Source organism: Rattus norvegicus, chromosome 8 (genome assembly GCF_021556685.1).
Source record: "Rattus norvegicus strain SHRSP/BbbUtx chromosome 8, alternate assembly SHRSP_T2T, whole genome shotgun sequence".
In the NCBI taxonomy this organism is placed as follows: Eukaryota; Metazoa; Chordata; class Mammalia; order Rodentia; family Muridae; genus Rattus; species Rattus norvegicus.
Window position 1 is genome coordinate 38,906,145 of NC_141541.1, and position 21,456 is coordinate 38,927,600.

The 21,456-nt window shown below is 41.6% G+C and overlaps 1 long non-coding RNA gene across 2 annotated transcripts in view; it reads right to left on the bottom strand.

Moving 5' to 3' along the window:
• The window catches only part of LOC100359711 (ubiquitin and ribosomal protein L40-like), a 93,991-nt gene that overhangs the window by 35,745 nt on the left and 36,790 nt on the right, over positions 1-21,456 (bottom strand). The window contains exons 4-5 of one of the 2 annotated variants that reach the window (XR_015628184.1): positions 12,640-12,778; positions 10,806-10,917 (exon numbers count right to left, since the gene is read on the bottom strand). The exons of the other annotated variant lie outside the window; for it this stretch is intronic. This is a non-coding gene — a long non-coding RNA (ubiquitin and ribosomal protein L40-like). Of the gene's footprint in view, positions 1-10,805; positions 10,918-12,639; positions 12,779-21,456 lie in introns of those variants that run through there. 2 annotated transcript variants of the gene reach the window in all.

The following is a 21,456-nucleotide window of genomic DNA, read 5'->3' on the forward strand; positions in this document are numbered from 1 at the left end:
GAACAGAGAGATAGGGTGGGAACATTGAGTCACCACTCAGCATGTGGCAGCAGACATGTGCCAAACACAAAGGAACCCACAGTGCAACAGTCACCAGCCCACACACAACTGCAATTCCGTTCAGGCAAATAACCCAGGGCACTGTACAAATATGTGCTGCTAATTGTATTGGTTTTTAGCTTTGTGTACTGTTGGCCGTGCATTTCTACTTGACATTGCAGTTTTACTAGGACTATAAGACTAGCATCCTTAATATTTGTGTCCATACAAGATCATACAAGTCTACCTTGTGGGTGGGTGGGGAAAAAAACAAGGCTACCTTGTAATAAAGATAGTTTATTGATCTCATATTCGTGGTCCAAGAATACATAAGTCAGGATTCTCAGAGAAAGAGTTCAGGTTTAGAAGGGTTTCCTTAAGATGAATTTAACTGAGGGGCTATTTACCAAAGGATATGAAAATGAAGTAGGATTGGTATAGTCAGTGAGAAGCCATGCGGCACTCTGGGCTTAAAGGACAAAGGGACCAAGCTCAGGGTCAGACAGAGCTGGATTGTCTGCTAGGCTGGTGCCAGAGCCTATAGAAACAACACTTTCACAACATTGAACTAAAGGGAGGAGGTGAAGAGTGTCTGTAATAGAACTTGGGGTAATGCAGTAGGATCTCCCTTTAGCTGTAGCCTTGAGGCTTCCTAAGTGTGAAGTGTGTCTGAATTTTCATCTGGTTCACACCTATCATATAGGCTGGCATATTGTAGAAGTTCATGCGAGAAAAGTAAGTGGGGGCAGGATGGGGAAGAGAAAGGAAGGGGAGGGAAGAAGGGAGAAAGGACAAGACCAAATAAAGATCCATATTTTGGATTGACATGAACTTGTACAGTTCCTAGCCTCAATGTTCTCGTAGTAAAATAAGAATGCTATACAGGAACACTTGGACCTTGGAAAATAAATGAGAATAGAAAAATGAAAGCTTTCATCTCGTGATTTTACTTCTCTGAAACAAATAAAATTGCTTGCTTTCCTATTTACCTAGTCTACACGCCTACTGTCTTTCAGGACTTGAAAATATCTGAAACTCAGGTTTCTAGACGTCTATCAAAGCCTAATGAAACAACCATGTGACTGCTGGAGATAGATCTGTCAAGAGAAGTCCTTGGAAAGCAAATGCTGTTCCCCGATTGGCTGATTTAGAAGAGAGAAGGATGTTAAAGACATGTGGATACATGTATGCGTTCTTCTTACTGAAAAGCAAAGCCTGACAAGTATTCTTTCCCCAGATGACTGAAAAATGCTTTTTTCCCCAGCAAATGGATATGCTATTTACATGAGGGGTGCCACTGTAAGCCAGCTAGTTTTTATAGTGAAGGAAAGTTTTAAGCCAGGCCAGGACCAAAGGAACCCCTGGATGCACTGGGAACTATAGGATGCAGTTCTCAGCTTCTGTTTTAAATGAAGTGAAATGAACACAGCCATTAAGCTTTGCCTGGAAGGCAACTCGTGGCTCCAAGTTTCCCAGAAACAGCCTCAGAACAGAATGAAAATAAACTTAAACAAGAATATTACAGGCCCTAAACTTTCTCGTGACTTTTGACATTCCAAACAAATCCTCAAATACTTCTCTTCACTGATTCGTTTTACAAAAAAAAAAAAAAAGTCCTAAACAAATGTTAGTTGTCACTAACTAGGTAGAAAGGGATTTGCCCCCAACCCTAATCCCTTGAAAAGACTGAACCAACTCCATGAATCAGCATTTCTATGATGTGGCTCAACAAACATCATTGTTATAGTTCAGTAGAGTAAACAAACTGCCTTGCAAACTGTCCAAGTAGGGAACTTACTAGCTATACAACCTGAATTCCAAACGTGTTTACAGGGGAGTCTGCCGGTTTAACAGCGGCTCACATAGGATAGATGTCTTACTGAAACTCAGTTTTATGTCCTATTGTAAATGACAAGAGCATGGGAATAAAACATGCGAGCAAAGAAGGAGCACTGAGGACTTGCCAGGACAATTCGCAGACTCGAAGATATGTTACTTTTTTTATTTCCATTTTTCTATATTTCCCTTAAAATACTCTGCATAAAATTTTAATATCATAGGCCAAGTAAAATTTCTTGTGGAAATGTTACTTTAAAGTTTTACAGCATCTTGCTACTTGTCTTTCTATCCCACTGTGGTAACCTTATTGCTAATTCATCTGCGGCTTGTGAGGTGGCCTAGCTCTGGCTTTCCTTCTATGTCCCCTGTGTTAATAGTGTCTGTTCATCCTTTAGCTCTGAATAAACTGCCATGTACCTGTTGTATTTGGGGTCTTGACACAGTTTTAACTTGTCAAGTTCATTTTGAACTTTCGCCTGTCTTTCTTAGCATCCAGGTATATTGTAGTACGGTGTTCAGGTTTTTTTGATGTCCATACTGAGCCTGCAATGACTTGATTCTCTCCCAGCATTCTTCTCCAAAATGTCATTTGAGATATGTTGTTGGTCTGCATACAGACTGACAAATAAGCCCCTCCCCCAATCCAGAACTGTTTTCAAAGGATGGGTCATCCAGATTCAAAGATTGTATCAAGATCGTCTCAATAGTCAAAATGGTTTTCCACACATGAAGAAAACCCATTGAGGTTAGCAACTTTGCAGTCTTCCTCTAGGATCCTAACAAGGAACTATATTTGTCCAGAAGCCTCATCACTCAAAATGTCACCCAAAGGTTAGCAGTAGTAGCATAGCAGAGAGGATAAGCTAGTCTAGAGATCAACCTCTTACCTATTGACTACAGATCCACACTCAGCAGGCACCAAGTGATTTGTAAACCCACTTAGGTCGGAGAAGCCTGCAAACACCTGTTCTAGGTTTGGTTTGGTTTGTTTTTATGCCATGCTTTATTTTTCTTGAGGAACTGAATATTGATATGTTAACAATTTGGCTTACGTTTGAGCAGATGTTGTCGGAAGTGTGACTTCCAGGGTAGCCATTTTTTAATGGTGGTACCATGTTTCCCTTTTCTTAATTCTCTAAATGATTTATTGGTCCTATATGATTTCTTGTACTTTTCAGACTACATTCTTCAAACTCAAAGGCACACTCTGAATAGTGTAACAAGCTTTTTAAAGGAGAAAAATAATGTTTTTGACTTAGCAAGGTACAAAGTGCAAAATTGCTTAACGGATTGAAGAGAAAAGTTGAAAGAAAGTACACATAAAGAGTTATTTGCATCCACACACAAAACAATCTGCTTCAGTAGAGTCTGCCTCTATCATAAACTGTCCTATGATCCCATGGTCACTCATATCTCTTCTCAGAGCCATTAACTTCACCATGCAACGCTATACATGTAGTCATGTGGTCTTAGAGAGGTAGATTTCAATGCTAATTTTCATACTGACTTCCTAATGGTTGTCAGGCTACTCAATTTCCTGAACTTCTGACTGACCATCTGAAAAACAAATCAGTAATAGTACCTGCTTCTTATACACTCATAATAATCAGATGAATAATGCATGAAAACGACCCATGGATTATATCAAGCACACAAACAAAATTATTATTGTTGTTTAAAATTAATCAACAGCAAGCTAGGGTTATAGTTTAATGCTAAGCACTTGCTTAGAATCCACAAGGTTCTGCTCTCTCTCTCTCTATCTCTCTCTCTCTCTCTCTCTCTCTCTCTCTCGCTCTCTCTCTTTTGCTCTCTCTCGCGCGCTCTCTCTCTTTCGCTCTCTCTTTCTCTCGCTCTCTCTCTTTCGCTCTCTCTCTCTCCCTCTCCTCCCCATACACACACACACACACACACACACACACACACACACGGGCGCACACACACACACACACACACGCACCATGCACAGACACACACACAAGAGAAAGCTCAGTAAAAATTAGTCAAATATCAAAATGTCTCTGAAGTTTAAAAAATAACACCTCATGAGGACTTTCATGGCAAGTCCCTGTCATATACTAGAGAATCCCTGCACATTAATGAGTAAATATGTTTTGGGTAGGTGGGTGGGTGAATGGATGAATTCATGGATGGTTGGGTATGGGATCCCTTACCTAAAGGTGAAAACTACACACTATGTTATTATTAACTTTTCTTTCCAAGTCTGACACATATTTAACAACACTCTCTAGAATCTGTATAAATATTTATTTCCAGAGATATCAAACAATTTTCTCTCTTGCCAGGTTGGCAAATAGGAAGCCCCAATGATTTTCCTATTTTTATTACCCTCCTACCACAGGCTGGAGTAACAGGGGCACCCAAAGTTGACCTGGCTTGTTCTTGTGGCACAAGACGTTGAACTCAGATGCTCATGGTTTTACAGCAAGAGCTCAAACTACTGAGAAATCTCCCCAGAACCTCAACCTTAAAAGCAAAGAATCCAGATATGTCTAGGCAATGGGAACCTGAAATAGTTACTGAACATTCCAGAAGAAGAAAAAGCAACAGGACAAACTGTGACAGAACCAGGGAACACTTTCTGCCACCCATTCTAGCTGTGAATGTTATCCATTGTTGCTTTCAGCAAACCTGGGATACAAAAAATAGGTAAGGTTTAATGACCCCGAGACAAAACCAGCCTATCCATTTTCAGAGCACACCTAGAGGAAATCACACCTTCCTGACAACTTGATTTAGATGAAATGTCATGGGGAAAAGAATGTGATTAATTTTTCAACAGGGAGGGAAAAAAAACCAGTAAGGAACAATGCAGGTCTTGGCATTGAGACTTCCTTGGAATTAAGCTGATGATGCCCAATGTATAGTAACAGTCCTTTGCCCTTCCTTCATTTCTATGAAGACACAGTTTCGTTTCCTTCATAGGTTTCCTTCTTTAAACCTTTGTCCATACCTGAACCCGTGCGGACCTGGAGCTTGGAGAAAGCTCCTTCTATGCCAGCCATGCTTTCATTGAATCCCCAGACTACATTTCTAACTAGTAGGCGGATCTAAACAAATATGCTTTTATTTTTTCAGAACAGCTTACCAAAGGTCAGTGAGACTTAAGACTCCCCTTCTCATGGTAAGCAATGGCAAAGGCAAGAATTTCAAGATTTTATAGCAGTGTCAGCACGCTTACCATTACACCACACCACCTTCTGAGGCTTCAGAGACCAAGAGTCACCGTTGCTGTCAATAGTTACTTAGTACATTGGAGACACAGCACACCTAATGATAGATATTAAATAGAATTGCTGCCCCGAGGAAAGTTGATAATAAGCCCTAAGCTGGAAAGCGACAAAGAAATGCCCCTCCCCCCATATGCTTTTGCTTATATTCTTGGACAATTAGAAATCTATTTAACTAGTTCCACTCTTTCAGGGAGTCATGAAAGAGCCCAATGACTGAGGGTGAAATGGACTCGGGTTGGTAATAGAGATGGTTTCACGGAATAAGCCATCTCCACTGCCTACCTGCAGCTCCCTGAGAAACTCAGGATACTCCTTTTCTGAATGCTGCTCTCATCATCAGAAAAGCTGAGACAGGATTTACACTCGAGAAATCTTTCAAATTAAATGATTTTTAATGTAGGAAAGCCAATAAGACACTTTACAAGAGCTCTATAAACTTTATTTTTATGTCCTTTATCGTGGCCCGTCCCCAAACCCAAGGCAAGTAGCCTAACTCTCTCTACACATAAGTCCTGTACAAGGCAAGCCAAAGGAATGGAGGAAGAAGTAGAATGGAGGGATGCTTGGCTGGAGTGTCACTCCATATCTTAGTAGAAGATGCTGCACTGGCTTGACATCTGCTCAGTGGTCCCCGAGACACCTGACACAAAGGTGCTCCTCCCCTGCGGAGCCTTAGCAAGGAGCAGCCAATGAATTTCAAACCTCAAAGCATGACTTTCAGACACAAGAGATGCGAGTAGACAATTGTCAATGATCTCTGGCTCTAAGTATCTATGCAAATGCCAAAGACCTTTGTCGAGAGTATGCTTATTAAAAATTATTGGGTGCTTCTGTGATTAGATCTCAACCCTTCTATTATATTCTACTCTGTTTCCCTCGGTAAACAGCCTGTATTCTGTACAAACTGGCTTACTGGACTTTCCCTCAGTTTGTGCTGATTTTCCAAGGATTGAATCACACAAATCTCTCCCTTTAGAATGACTTTTTTTCTCTTTGTTACTTCAGGTCCTATTTATCCAACAAAGCACAGACCAAACATCTCACTTCTGCCAGCCTTTCTCATAGAGTGTGTGTGTCCCTCACCCAAAATTAAAGTTTCTCTGCTTTGGTCTCTCATTGTATTATGCCTATTTCTTAATGCAATCTCACTTTCTTCCTTGTATTCATGTGTTTCTATATGATTTTATCTCTTCTTTTAGATATGACCCTCCCTGACATTAGATCCATTTTTACGCCCTGATGGAACTGAAAACAGAAAATTCTCATAAAATGAATAGAGGTGATGATGATGATGGTGGTGGTGGTGGTGGTGGTGGTGGTGGTGATGATGGTGGTGATGGTGATGGTGATGGTGATGGTGAAAGGCTTGCTGTCTGTCACCACCATCCCTGAGTTCTTCATGTAGCTTGTTTCATTGAATGCACCCAGTAAACCTTTGCAACAGTCATCACCCTCGTTAGGCTCAGAGATGTCAAAAATCTTACCCAAAGTCTGATTGACTAGGATTTGGGAGAACAAGCATTTTAACTAAGTCAAACACCTTGAGAGGTACCATTAAGGACTATAAATATTACCCTGGCTCACCCTTTCTGTGTCCTTCTAGCCTTGTAATTTTAGAAAAGCATTCTCATGATTTTAGACTTAGGTAGTCTCTGAAGAAACATTTCAAACTCTTTTATTTCCTTTCTTCTTTATCTTCTTTGTTTCCCCACTCCCTTTCAGAAATGAGGCTTTTAACCACTACTTAATGAAAAGACATTTGTGGTTAATTCAGACCAGAACAGGACTGAGAGGAGACTCCTGCTGGGTAGATACCTACCTTTGATGTAGACCAAGGGCCGGCTCAGGGAAATGCTTTCAACTTCCAGCTAAAAAAGAGCTATTCCCAAGGGATTCTATTTAAAGCCCTGCAGATATTCACAAAAGCAGACAGCATGGGGTAGCACAGCCTCCCTAGGTGGTGTCAAGAGAGAAGGGGTCCCTGAGTCCTTGCTTACTCCACATGTTACATTAACTTAGCAAGTCTCATCACAGAGGATGGACATTCAGAATACAACGGGTCTACCTTCACCAGTCCAGAGCTGAATAGATAATTGTCTATGAGCCAAAAGATAGTTCTAATAACCTATGGATAGTATAACTGGTGAGAGGGAGATTCCTGACAAGAAATCTAAGGTGTGGCATAAGTGAGCAAAGCGATTCCAGACCCTGGACTTTGGACAACTTGCCTTCCTCTGTGGAATGGTACTCAGGAGTTCAAGGGCAAATGAAAGAAAGCCAATCTGATGTTTGCTGACTGTGTTTTCATTAAAGTTCTTCTGATGTTTTAGTCATGTGTTTGCTTGTTTTCAATGCTAGGGAATTGATCCCAGGTCCTCACACAAACATAGGAAGCAAATATTCTATCACTGAGGTACATTCCAACTTCTGTATTACCATTCCTCATGTAGGAGCAGAGGTTGAGAATCCCAGGCATTTCTTGCTTTCCCTTAGTCTTTCTTGCCCTGCCAGAAACTAGAGTCTCACTTTTTTTCTGGTTTCACTTAAACCCAGGGCGACACTTCCCACAGATTCTGAACTTCCTCAGCTATCTCTCTTTTCATTCTCCATCCATAAACACAGTACACTGCCTTGTACTTTGTGGGTATTCAGGAAGCATTTATGGGGTGATTTAGCAAAGAAGTCTAGTCTTTGTTTCCTTGGCATGGAACCCTTGATCAATACATGCCGATTGGAATAGAATGAGGAGTGCCTAGCCAGACAAGGACTCCTGAATCTCTGAGTTTGCTTAATTTCAGGGAGCTATGGTACGTTGGCAAGAAGATAGCCATTTCCAAATTTGAAACATAAATTCGATTTAATTAGTGGCATGAACTAGATGGCCACAGCTGCTGTTTCTTGCAGTGCCCAAAGGCCTAAGGGGAAATGGCACCAGTGAGTGCTGACTGAATCACACAAGCAGGAATGGAGACACAGTGGTTCCATATGGGCCCTGGCCCCTGTCTCAGCTCACCAGAGTCTGGCCTCTGAGAAACCAGTGGATGGCAGCCTTCACACTTTGTCTAGAAGAGTCGTGAGTGACTAAAAGATATATAAATATGTAAAGACATACTAGTTTATAAAGAAATATAGGTTTAGGGGTTACATGTACAATTCAGAAGAACAACGGTGAAATTAACACATTACTCTTTCTAGTCCAGTGCCCTTGAGCATCTTTGATTCTACCTACCTACACACTGCTGTGATTGGCAATTGAGATCATAGAAAGATAAACGCTTGCTAAGCACTCTCTGCTTATGTCACCAGATGAACTGAATACCCACAAAGGACTTTATTGCACAATAATCTCCTCACACTTCTGTTAAATTACTATTTCCTGATCTAATTTGGAAGAAACTCAAGGTATTTATTATTTGCCAGTAGTCTCACAGTTCAGATTTATAATGTCTTACAATCTGTCAGCCATTTTCATCGATGTGTTTCTGTCCCGACTTCAGCATAAATGGATCCATTGGTCCTGATTCTATCTAATGCTCCCTGGGCCTCATAGGAATGTTTGAAGCTTTAAACCACAGGACAACTAGGCCTGCCTGAAACTCAGGCGTGATTTATCTTTCCCTTCAACTCAAATATTTATGAGGCATGAGTTGGGAAGATTTCAAAGTGTACCTTCAGCAGCAATCTCTGCTTTCAAGAAGCTTCCATTCTAGAAGGGAAAACAACCAAAATGAGACAATACAAAACAAAAACAAAAGATTAAAAACTATTGAAAACACCACAAATCACAGGCAAGTACCATCAAGAGCAGCTGTGGGACTGGGTGTTTTCCATGTGCGAAGTTGTCTTCTAAGCTTTTCCAATCCCTAATTACAGGAATAAATAAAGTCCACTTCCTCAGAGTCTGCTGTAGCATCATTTGTGTCAGCCACCATCCTTTGTGTTGGGTAGATGATCAACGGTGAATACAGGAGTGGGAGAGCTTCACACATGAAACGTAGGATGTCTGAGGAGTGTTCCAATTATATGTTGTTGCTATGGACAATTAGGGCAAAGGCCATCTGCAGCAGGGTGCTATGCAGTTGCAAGCAAGAGCATGCTTGCCTCTCTTCACTGTCTTGGATGTTGTACAAAATCTTGACCACCGTGGCCCCATTGTTATCATGATCACAGTGTGCTTGCTTCCTGGCCTTATTCCATTACCCTGTGGGTCAGAGTTTTATTTTGTCTAGGTTCTAGCCATTTTCTCGTTCTATGATCAGCCTCTCATCATCTATTCAAGACTTAGAACAAGATGTGACATATATACTATGCTATCCAATGGAAACTCGGACACGGGGGGATTAATTAGCCTGCCATGGTCACACAGCTAGTAACAGGCAGAACTGTGATTCTAACCAGACTCTCCCACAGAACCCACACCCTCACTCACTGAACTAACATAATGCAATTAAGTAGAAAAGTGTCAACAATATGAAAGGAAATAAGCAGAACATCTACACAGAAGGAAATGCAATAACTTTTAATATAAAAATGATGTTTAAACTCAATCAAATTAAGGGAAATGGAAAAAACATTACAATCAGATACCGTTGTCTACCTCTCTGGTAAGCTTAACACAAAAAGCTTGAAGATTGAGATTGGGAGTGAACTTGTAAATTGAAAAATCATCTATGAAAGAATTTGATGACACCTATTGAAATTAAGTATGGACCCTTTTGAACCCAAAAACTTTATTCCTGGTTATTTTTTTTCCTACGAACATACTCCCACAGTATAGAAATGGTATGCATCTGGTATTTGTTGTTGAATTTAAAGAGCGAACACTGGGAATGCACCAAGTGACACACAGAGGACTGTAATTTACTGTGTGTACATAACCAACAAGAGTGCAGCCGTGCCACACTGGTCCAAGTGCTGCTGGGTATGATTTTCATTATCATTTCATTCTAAAGCAACACTATGGAGTGGCACTCTTGTCACTCTAATTAACTGGATGAATTCATTGAGTTATAGAGTCCAAATTACCCAAAGTCAAAGAGGACAGGATTCAAAGTCAGGTAATATGTTCCCAGAAGCTACATTCATAGGCAATGCATCAAAACGACTATTCAGATATGCATAAAGACACTGTTCTACATGCCTATATACCATGCATACAAGATGTATTACAAAGTGAAAGGGAAGGGGAGAATCTACAGAACCATGTCAATTAATTAATGGTGTTAATACACACATACACACACACACACACACACACACACACACACACACACACAGTATCATGTGTTGCTTAATGACAAAGCTATGTTCAGGGAAATGTGTCCTTAAACCATTTCACCGTTAAGCAAAGTCTGTAGGATATATTTCCCCAAGGGATGGCTACAGTATCACTACAGAATAGTTTTAAAGAGATCACTATGTATATGTGATCTATCACTGATCAAAATGCCAATATGCAGCATATGCTCATAAACATACATGTATTTACCATATGCATACATGTGCATAAACATAATGTGTGTGTGTGTGTATGTGTGTGTGTGTGTGTGTGTGTGTGTGTGTGTGTAACATTCAGAAGTATAGCAGAGTAGCTGGATACCTAAAGATTAACAATAAGAAGATTGATTCTACCAATACATTTTTACATTTTGAGCTGGCTGGTGTAGCACATACCTTTAATTCAAGCACTCAGGAGGCAGAGGCAGACAAACTTCTGTGAATTCAAGGTCAGCCTTGTCTGCAGAGTGAGTTCCAGGACAGCCATAGCTGTCCAATGAAACCATATCTTGAAAAAAAAAAACAAGCAAAACCATATACATGTGTATGTGTTACTCAGTGCCTACTTCTTGCCAGGCATTTGGGTGGATGCTGGCACTATATGGTGAAAGATGACAGTAAAATTTACATATATATATTTACCACTCTTTCCCTGTAAATCCTTAGTCATATCTTGTCATTCTTACCACAGCTTACTCCAAACTCCTTGGCATGGCCGATTGGAGCCCACCTGACCAATCTTTTTCAAAAGCAGAAAAAGCAACTTCGCATCTGGATTCTCCAGCCTTCGGTTCTTCCCTCTCCCCATCCCACCCCCTTTTTTAATAGCTTAAACACAACCAGCTCTTCCCCAGCTCAGGGCTTCACACTTGATGTTCCTTCTGTGAAGTATTCCTTCTGCCATATTTTGCACCTCTTTGACTGTCATGCTAGGAACTTTGACCTAGCTTCCTAATTTGCTATTTCTTGATCTATAGCAGTTCCCCATGGTCTTTGACTTTAAAAAAAATAGCCCTATTCATAAGCTAGAGTCATGTATTTTAATTCTATTTTCAATGCTTTTGTGAATTTGTTATTTCCTTTTCCCAAATTTTACTTTGACATCCTTCACCATATAGGGCCAGCATCCAGCCAAATGCCTGGCAAGAAGTAGGCACCGAATAACACATGTTTAATTGTTTAATTAATTATTTCACCCTGTCACTCATAGAGGAAGGAAACTAGCATGAAGGAAAATTTGTAGAAAATAAAAGGATTTTCTTTCTCAACTTATGACATAAGAGACAGGAAGACAAAATGTTCCTTACAGAAAACTTTTCACTCACTTATTGACAAGCACCCAACAATCTCAAACTGAAGTCCTCCTATAGTCTGCTAGGGAAAGATAAACATGTGAGCTTTGAAGTTAGACAGGCTAGAATCACTCCTGTGCAGCTGCAAGCTGGATGGCTTTGGGTAAAAATTGCTTGGTACTTAGGAGCTCAAATCATATCGTATGCAAATTTAGGATGAAGGGAACATCGTGAGGGTAAATCCTGCCTCATGGCAGCCCCTCAGTTAGTTGCAATTGTAGGGCTTTCTCCCATCCCTTCCCTAAGTGTGCAGATCTCTTCAGAGGCTACATCCCATCTTCTGCAGGTTTGAGAAGTAGGTCATTTCCCTAGGTCACTATGCATCCCATTGCCCTGAGCCTGGAGATGATAAACTGAGCATTGGAAAACCCAGTTCCCACTCCCAGGCCCCACTGTACTCTCTGTACAGGAGACCTGTGCTTCTATGACCATGCGTTGCATTCCAATAGATCGCTGTGTCATTCCTATTCCCCAGGCTCTCCTGTAGTAATAAATCTGGAGCACAATGACTGCATGTCAAGTCCTTCCAAATGTTAGGATTAAGGAGAATCCAGAAGTTCTTTTTCCTTCTCATTATTATCCCACTTCTCCTTGCCTTGGGATCAAAGTCAGTTGGATTCTAGAAGGCAATCAGGTGATCACTAACTACAAGATCAACTACACTATCACACAAGATCAGGTGACATTAGTGAGTATATAGCACTAATACACTAATACACTATAAGATTGCAGGCTTGGGCCACAAAGCAAACTTTTCCCAAGACAAGACTGAGCTTCAGGTGCTCAAGTCCTCCTTGCCCTGGCACCTTCTGATGGGACTCATTGTGGTCCTCAGAAGGAGCTGTCTGTACCCTGATAAAAAGCATCAGTAAGCTCACCTGGAAGGTGCAGTAAAGGCCAAGAGGAAGACACGAAAGTGGAAGTTGCAGAAATGAATTTCCTCCATGCTGAAGGAGGCAACTGGAACCCTGGTGTGATGCTTCCCCAAGCCAGGTTCCTTCAGACCATGCCCCACTGCTGCAGGAGGAAGAATGAAGTCAGAGAGGGAGCCAAGGAGAGGAAGAAACAACCCTGCCAGCCAAGCTCATCAGTCTGTCTTCAGGCTCCGAGAGCATGAAATGGAAGTGGATGGCATCCAGTGAACCTGCTCTGATTTTTTTTATTTCAAAGTGCTCTGGACACAGATTAACTAACTCTCTTTGCCTGGGGTTTAGCTCCGTCTTTCCTCTCGACTCTTATTCTAGGGAACGGGAGTAGGATTCCCAGTGATAAATTCATCCGAAGGTGGTATGTCTCCACCAGAGTTCCTCGCCATGCCCCTCTTATCCCTATAGGATGGGAACATTCTAGCTCTGAGCCATGCTTCTCACTGAATCAACCCAGGCATGCTCCCTCAATGCCTCTTCGAACAGCCCAGAACACTTGTCAGGGAGCAGGGAGGAGGGAGCGACAGCAGGATGGCCATCCCTCTCTGTGCAGGGCTGACTGCACACATCAATCTCCCAGCAGCCTGTTCCCATCCTATCAACATTTTGACCCACTTCAAAGTGACGCAGACGGTATTTCCCAGCCACATTTAACTGCTTTGCTTCCAGGACCCCGAGGAACCCTGGCAGGAGGTGGTACACCTAGAATGAGTGATGACATTGCCTTCTTCCAAACTGTCGCTGAGGGAAGCTACACTAAATACTCCAGACACCATCTGTGCAGGACACAGATAGCCAGAAAGCAGACAGATTTCCCCCTGCCAAGCAGCCATGGTTTTTCAATGCCAGGGTTACTGAGGAAGCTTCAGAGAGACAGGCATCAAGGTCCCTGACTTCTCCTCTTTGAATAGTGAACCCCTTTCTGGTGTTAAGAACACCCCTCTGTGTTCCAATTTCACCTTCTGTCAAATGGACTGACTCCAAACTAGAAAACAATCCAGGTTTGCCATACAGTATTTTGCCTCCTTTGTCTTCTTTATATGTGCACCGTATCTCTTGTCTAATGCTGCTGAGTGCAGATACATCTTTTTTTTTTCAAAATGTGACAGGGTGCAGAGAAATATATCAACAGCTAAGAGGACCTGAGCTGTTTTCCAGGACGGATATCAGACAACTCACAACTGCCTGTAACTCTAGTTCCTCGGAATCCTATGCCTTCTTCTGGCCTCCTCAGACACCACTACATGAGCACTTACATGCACACACATACACACACATTTACATCTACATTCATATTCATACTCACATTTATATTTAAATATAAACTCAGTTACTATTGTAATTTTCCCACTTTGTTTCTAGTTTATAAATTAGGAATCTGGGTTAGCTGTAGTTGTCCCCTTGATACATCTGGGGAGAGGTTGGGAACATTTTAATATTTATTTATTCTTTTTTTTTATGTATGTGAGTACACTGTCACTGTCTTCAGACACACCAGAAGAGAGTATTGGATTCCATTACACATGGTTGTGATCCATCGTGTGGTTGCTGGGAATTGAGCTCATGACCTCTGGAAGAGCAATGAGTTCTTCTAACCATTAAGCTATCTCTCCAACCAGAGAGGTTGGAACCTTAACTAAGGAATTGTCACCAAAGATTGGCCTGTGGCCATGCCTGTGAAGCATTCTGTTGGTTGTCAATTGATAAAAGAGTTCTCAACCCACTGTGAGTAGTGCCATGCCCAGGCAGGTGTTCCTGGGCTATATAAGAAATGCACTCAAATAGGACTGTAGTGGGAAATATTTAATAAAAAAATGGTTTTCCATTTCATGCTAGGGCCAGTACTGGCAGGCCACATGGCATCAGCGGGATATTCTCATCTCTGTCAGCCAGACTCGGCAGACTCTCTGGCCCAGAGCTCCTGAAATGTCTCCATCTGACTCACTAAGTTCCCTTGGCCCCATATCAGCCCCATGCAATGACCACCCATTTCACGGTTAGCTGTCACAAATCCTGTAAAATCAAAACTCTTGAGGCTTGTAATATCAGTAAATTCTTACCCCACATAATGTCCACACAATAAACTCAGAGCCAATTGATGTTGATATAAACTGCCCACCTAGATTAGACAAATTGCTCTGTAATTATCCATCCCTTATAAGATATTCATAGCTACCTGTGGCTATTTAAAGCCACAAAGATCTGGGTCGTCCTTCTCTTTCTCCATCTTCCTCCATCCTCTTCCCTGTACCCCCTTTGATCCTCCTCTCTTTCCCCATCTGACCTGGAAGTCCTGCCTACTCCTTGCCCAGTGATTGTTCCCCCAAAAATCTCTATTCATTAGGGGAAGGTCCTTGCCACACAGGGCAAAGACAGTGAGGCACCAGGCAGAGCACCTCCATGTCTTCTACTTCATGTTCTACCTCCAGGTTCCTGCTTGAGTTCCTGCTCTACTTCCCTTGGTGACTGTGATATGATAGTGTAAAACAAATCCTTTCCTCCCCAACTTCCTGGTCAGCAGTTTATCACAGCAACAGAAAGCAAACTAAAACAGCAACCTGAATAAAATGAGGGGAGGACTTGTAAGAGTAGCCCATTCAGTCATTGTCATCAGTGTCAACACTTTACATTCTTTCCCACTGTCCTTTCATGCCTAGCCCGGTGTCGGCATGTAGTGGACACTCAGTAAATATTTGCTAATTGATACATTTCAAGTTCCAAGGCAATGAAGAACAGCATTTGCTAATGGTGTCATCCTTGCAAAATGATTTTATAACCCCATTAGTTTGAGAGAGCTAAATGGAGCTAAAAATGTTCACGTCAAGAGTGGTAGCATCCGGGCCACTAAAGCATTTGATTTTTCTCCTTCTCTCCATCAAGTGCCAACATGTGAGTGAATTCATCTCCACTCTCCATTTTGATGTCTGTCTCCATGAGAGGCTCGTTCTGGAAACGAGCTGATGACACCCAAACCGTATCCTATTAACACGTCCTCCTTCCTGCTGCTGCTGCCGCTGCTCCTATTTTACAAAATGCCTTTGGGTGTGTTGCAGAGAAAACACTGGTGACAAAAGAATCAGGATTGTTTTCCTTGGCACTTCTCATTCAGGCAGTGTGGGGAGTTTTCACTCACAACAGATTGACACAGTTATCTGAGATTCTCATAAAAACCCTCCCATGCAATGATAGCTTCTGTCCCCACCTCAGACACTGCTCCTGGAATGTGTGCTGCTCAGCTTTGATCCCCTTGGCACTGAGGCTCTGACTGTCACATACTGGTTGCTTATTTCCCAGACTCTGAGGACCACAGACCTAAGAAGATGGACAACTTTGTCACCATCTGCAAGTTCAGAGCTGGCTCAGCCTGTGAGCCTAATCTGAACTCCAGATAGGAAAAGCATCACTGGCCTCGATCCAGCATCAAGCCGGAGTTTCTGCAAGAAATCATTCAAGTCTGATTTAATTACCCATTTAAGCAGACTGCCTATAAATGAGTAGTCTGCTTAAAGTCCCCAAACCTGTCACGTAGGTCACAGTAAAATTCCATTTTATGGATGACAAGATTGAAGCTCAGAGAAGGACACATCTTGTCAAGATCCTTTACTGGGAAAGAGCGGGAGCCTCCCTGGGAGAGGTGACAACCACTTTCTTTCTGGCCTTGCCTAGAAGTTCCCCCTGGGCCCTGGCTAGCTGCTCTTAGCAGAATGGCCTGCCACTACAAACTTCTTCCAGAATGCATGATTCTGTGTTAACTGGAATGATCTTTCCAAAAAAATATTCTATTAATTTTATATACACATAGCAAGGTTATAAGACAGAAAGGCCCATCTGAAAGAGAGAAGATCTATTATGCAAAGTTCCTAGCTTAATCTAGGAATGTCCTTCCCAGCCAGAGTGGGCCAGGTAAAGTACTGAGGAGCACAGGACTCCTGCCAAGGAGAACACTGGTTGGGACAATAGTGGCCAGTATTGATGCACAGCCTGCATACTCCAGGCGCAAAAACACAGTCTGGGTCACCACACTGCCTCTCTGATAGCCAACAGCGAGTACCCAAACTAATTAAGAAGCAGCATCTGACAATCTCAAATCAAAGGACACGCTACACAATCATTGCGCCGTAGTGTTCAAGACGATCAAGGTCAAGAAAAACATAAACGGCTAAGCAAGCTTTCCAAATCAAAGAAAACCCAGGGACACAAATGCAAAACTTGACCCTGACCTGGATCCTAGACGAAAGGGTAGGGAAAGTGCTACACAAAGCAGGATGGGAATGACAGTGTTTACTTGTCCATGGCTCATGACTCCAGAGCTGCTAGTGTTGTCTATTTACCTGCGGATAGTCCAGGAGCTACTGGTGATGTGTCAGGGCTGTTTTCCTTGATCCTGATGAATGTAATGTCCTCATCCCTGAAGAGTTTAGGAGTGGAGGGATGTAGATGAGATCAATTCTAAATAGTTTTACTGGAAAATATTGTATATGGATATGTAGAAAAGGTGTGCCAGCCTGCAGAGGGTGGGATGAAACCAACTGGTGAATCTGAGTCTTCATGAAACATTGGACACTGGGCATTCAATAGTTTCTGGTATCATTCTTGTAATTTTTCTTTAGGTTGAGAACTAGTGTTACTCTTTAAAGTTTTTGTTTAATAAAGAGACACTTAAGTGTTTTGTTTTTACTAAGAGACATATAAGATAACAGAATGATTCTTTAATCAGAAATTTATTGAAAAGCTAGTCGCTCAAGCTTCATCCCAGAACCAAAGAAAATAATCTACATTTTAATACACATCCCACAGTACTTAGCTAAAAGTACTTGTAGGTTTGAGACTCTGATCTTTGAGATTCAAGACTGGTCACATGGTCCTAGCTATTAGGCATATGGATGACAAACCAATCAATTCCATATTTGTCTCCAAAGCACATTTCAAGTGTGTGGGAGAGAAGAGGGCATCCTACCTTCTCTGTAAACAGTTTCTTGTCCCTGATCATGTTTGTATTCTAGAACATTGCACTGTATTCAATGCACTGTGTTCATGGACATCTTCAATATAATTTCCCCATTGTATTAAAAAGCTTTTCTTTTTCTATTAGACCAAAGTGAGTTATTTGTTGTATCCTCAGAGCTGAGGTAGACAAAACTTCTGAAACATTTGCATGCATGATTGAATGAATGAAAGTGAATAAATGAATGAAAGTGAATGAATGAATGAAAGTGAATGAATAGCTGAATACATGAAGTTAGTTCTGCTTCCAATTCCCATGTTATATTCATAGCTCCAGGGAGATCTGTTGGAGTCTGGGAAGAATAAGAGATCATTTCAAGTTGAGCAGACACCAGCAGTGACCAAAGTGTTGCTAGGAAGAGAAGTCTCAACAACAGACCTCCAGTCTCTCACCCAACTCTGCTCCAATGCACTACAAGCCTAGCTCTTCTCCAATTTCTTCACAGTCTTAGCCGTTGTATACATTTCCAGTGGCTTTATGATCTAGTAAAATATTGTTATCATAGCAATCCATTGTTCATGTGTACATTACACTAGATGCGTGTGTGTGTGTGTGTGTGTGTGTGTGTTACAAAAATGCAATCAATTACAAAAGATAAACTTGCTCAATACTGTGGCTAGATCAAGGTTGTTAGGAAAAAAAGAACGAAGGCCAAAGTGGCAGATAGTCAGAGCTCCTTGTTAAGAAGCATTGTCATCCTGCACCAGGTCCTTTCTCTCTGTCCTGGCAGGTGTAGGTGGAAATACAAGATGGGACATCAGAAGCTCAAAGAACTGAAAGGATGTAACGGTTTTGGTCCAGGAAGCGTGGTTGCTCCCTCTCGCCTTCAAATGAAGGACAAGGAACGGATTTATAATGAGCTGATTCTGTCCAAGAAGTGAAGCGAATTTAAAAGAACATACTAGTTAGAAGCCAGCCTCCCTGGTGTTTTCAGTAAAAGATAATTTTGGGTATCAAACGGAAGAAGCGTCCATGGGCTAGGTAAGGCTGTGTGGACTTGGGGACTTTCAATACCAGGAAGGTCTGCTACTACTGTAATTGTAAAAGAAGGATTTTATTTTAACTCAATGTGGGACTTTTAAAGAAGTCCCCCTAGGGACAGGGTTTTGCCAAAAAACCGGAGCTTAATTTAATGAGGGTGAAAAGTTTAAGAACAAAATACAAGAGGAAAGTCTTAAAAGGACAGAAGAGCCTCAGAGTGGGAGTCTGTGCTCAAGCAACTAGTTGAAAAACGCCACTGATGGCAGCTAGCAGATTCACGCTATATGAGGTACTGAGCCTCTCTGGGGACTTACAGCAAGATTACCTCTAGCCTGCTACCCATGCAGGAAACTTCTCGAATGAGAAGAGAGTCCCATGGAGTTGTTGGGGAAACGGTTTTTATTTGAGTTTATAAAGTAGTGCGAAGAACCTTTGTTTCATACGTACAAAGGGGAAGAAGCCAACACGTCTGGTTTTAGAGCACAAGGACTTCAGAAAGGCTTCCAGATCAGCTCAAGAGACGCCACATTTTCCTGGTCTCCACTGACTTTGCCCTCTGATTATCTAGCTCATGACAGATTTGCAAACACTGACTGAATGACTTTACCTGGGATGAGTTTGCCACTGTCTGGCCTCACATGGATTTATCACTTCAACTCTTCTGTTCACTTAAAGCCCACCATCATTGGAGAGAAGTCCCTTCAGTTCATTCGTGTTGAGCCATTGGTCCTATATCACATTTTTCATCACAGTAGCCAAATATCTGACAGAAAACAACTTAAAGAAAGAGAAATTCGGCTCATGGGGATAAAATCCAGTATTACGCAGACAGTGGAAGGTAGGACTAATGACATGTGGCTCCTTGTTCAGAGATCGTTAAACTCAGAAGCAGGGACTTGGGCCAGAAGTGGAATGGGGTTATAGACTTTAAAACCTACCACCAAAGAATCTACACCCAGTGGACTCACCTTCTAAAGGTTCTATATCCATCCAAAATGTCACTACCAGTTGAGAGCTAATATCAAACATGTAACAAGTTCTCACAGCAGGAGCTGGTACACCACACATCCAGACCTTCTGCCTACTCCTGGCACCCAGCCAACATCTGGACAAGCAGAGACCCTTGATCTCCAAGGAGTTGAGATTTAAATTCAGATGGGAACATTTAGACCTGGGTTCAGCCTCTTGTGCGACGAAGTTTTGGTACACGTGGGAGTCTTGTTTCCAAACAGGGAACCGGAAGCAGCTCTAAAGCGCTTAGTAAATTACATGGGATGCAGATTCTAATGAAACATCAGATCTTAAATTTGGACTGCACTGATTAAGAATATGTGATCATTCCAATGTTGGCAAGACTGAAAATTACTGCGGTACCACCTATGAAGGAAAAAAAATCAGCTAGGTAAATGAATAATTTAAACTGAATCGAATGGTAAGAGACACAAAGGCTCAGGCAGGGCTCAGTCTACTTTTCTGATTGACCAAAACCCAGAAGTTGGTAGAGCAAAATTGAAAGAATGGAAGGATCCATGCTGGGTTCAGACATTACAATAGAAAGAGGAGTGAGGAGGAAATCAGAAGCATCAGTTTAACTGACTTCAGACAGAATGAGAACATTGTTTTGGAATATAGTACATTCGAGTTATTCAAATGATCATTTTATTCATTTTTCATTCTAACAGATGACTAGGCATTTGGTTTGCATGATGCTCTTGTCTGCATGTTGGCAGTCCCTCCACATCCATTTGTTTAAATGACCAATGGGAAAGTCATGGTGTTTGGAGGTAATTAGATCATGCGGGTTGATACCTTGGAAAAACAATCATCATTCAAACAAACAAACAAACAAAAAAGCCAAGAAGAACTTGTTTCTGCTCCTCTACCACGTGGGAGCATGGCAAGAAGACACCATTAACAAACTAGGAAAGAAGACACCCCCTTCCTAAAATCTGCCCATGCCCTAGTCTCAGACTTCCAGACTAGGGAACCTTGAGAAAACTTCAGTGGTTTATAAACTATGTAGCCTATAGCATTTTGTTTCAGGAACCCAGTTGGATTATGACATAGTCATCCCCCAGTTCTGAAAAGGCTGTGTGCTTGTCGGATTGATATCCCTGTGCCCTTCCACCAGCACACAAGGTTAGCACACAAGAACTACCCATGAATGTGTGGATGGATAAGGAATCCTAATGTACGGTAGATTATTCCAGTGTCTGTTTGATTACCCTCCTCTACGCATACCATGAGCAGGTAAGTCTGCTCCCCTGTGTTTGTCCCCTCAGAGGTCATTAATTGCTGTGTAAGGCAAAAGATTTTGCAATACACTGTCACCTCTATAATGCTGCACTCTGGCCCTCAAGACTTAACAAGCTGTCCCTAAACAGCTTCGCCAACCCAAGTTCCTAGTGAAGTGTTAACAACGTTCTACACTCATTCTACCTACTCTAATACCACCAATATGTTATAGATAGATCTGTTCACCATTTGTCACAGTATAAAAAGTCAACTATTTTTATCATTTCTTCAGCTTTTATTGTGATACATCAAACAAAAAAAGAATATTTTATTCACACATATACCTATATGTGTGTGTATATAAAATGTGTATAGCTATCTATCATGTGTATAGCTTATTGTTTTGATATACTTATATAGACACTTATTGTGAGGTGATTGCCACAATCAAGCTAATTAACACATTTGGCACCCTGTCTTGTTATTTTTATGCGTGATAAGAATACTAAATCTACTCTTAATGTAAATTTCAAGGCTACACTTCCTAT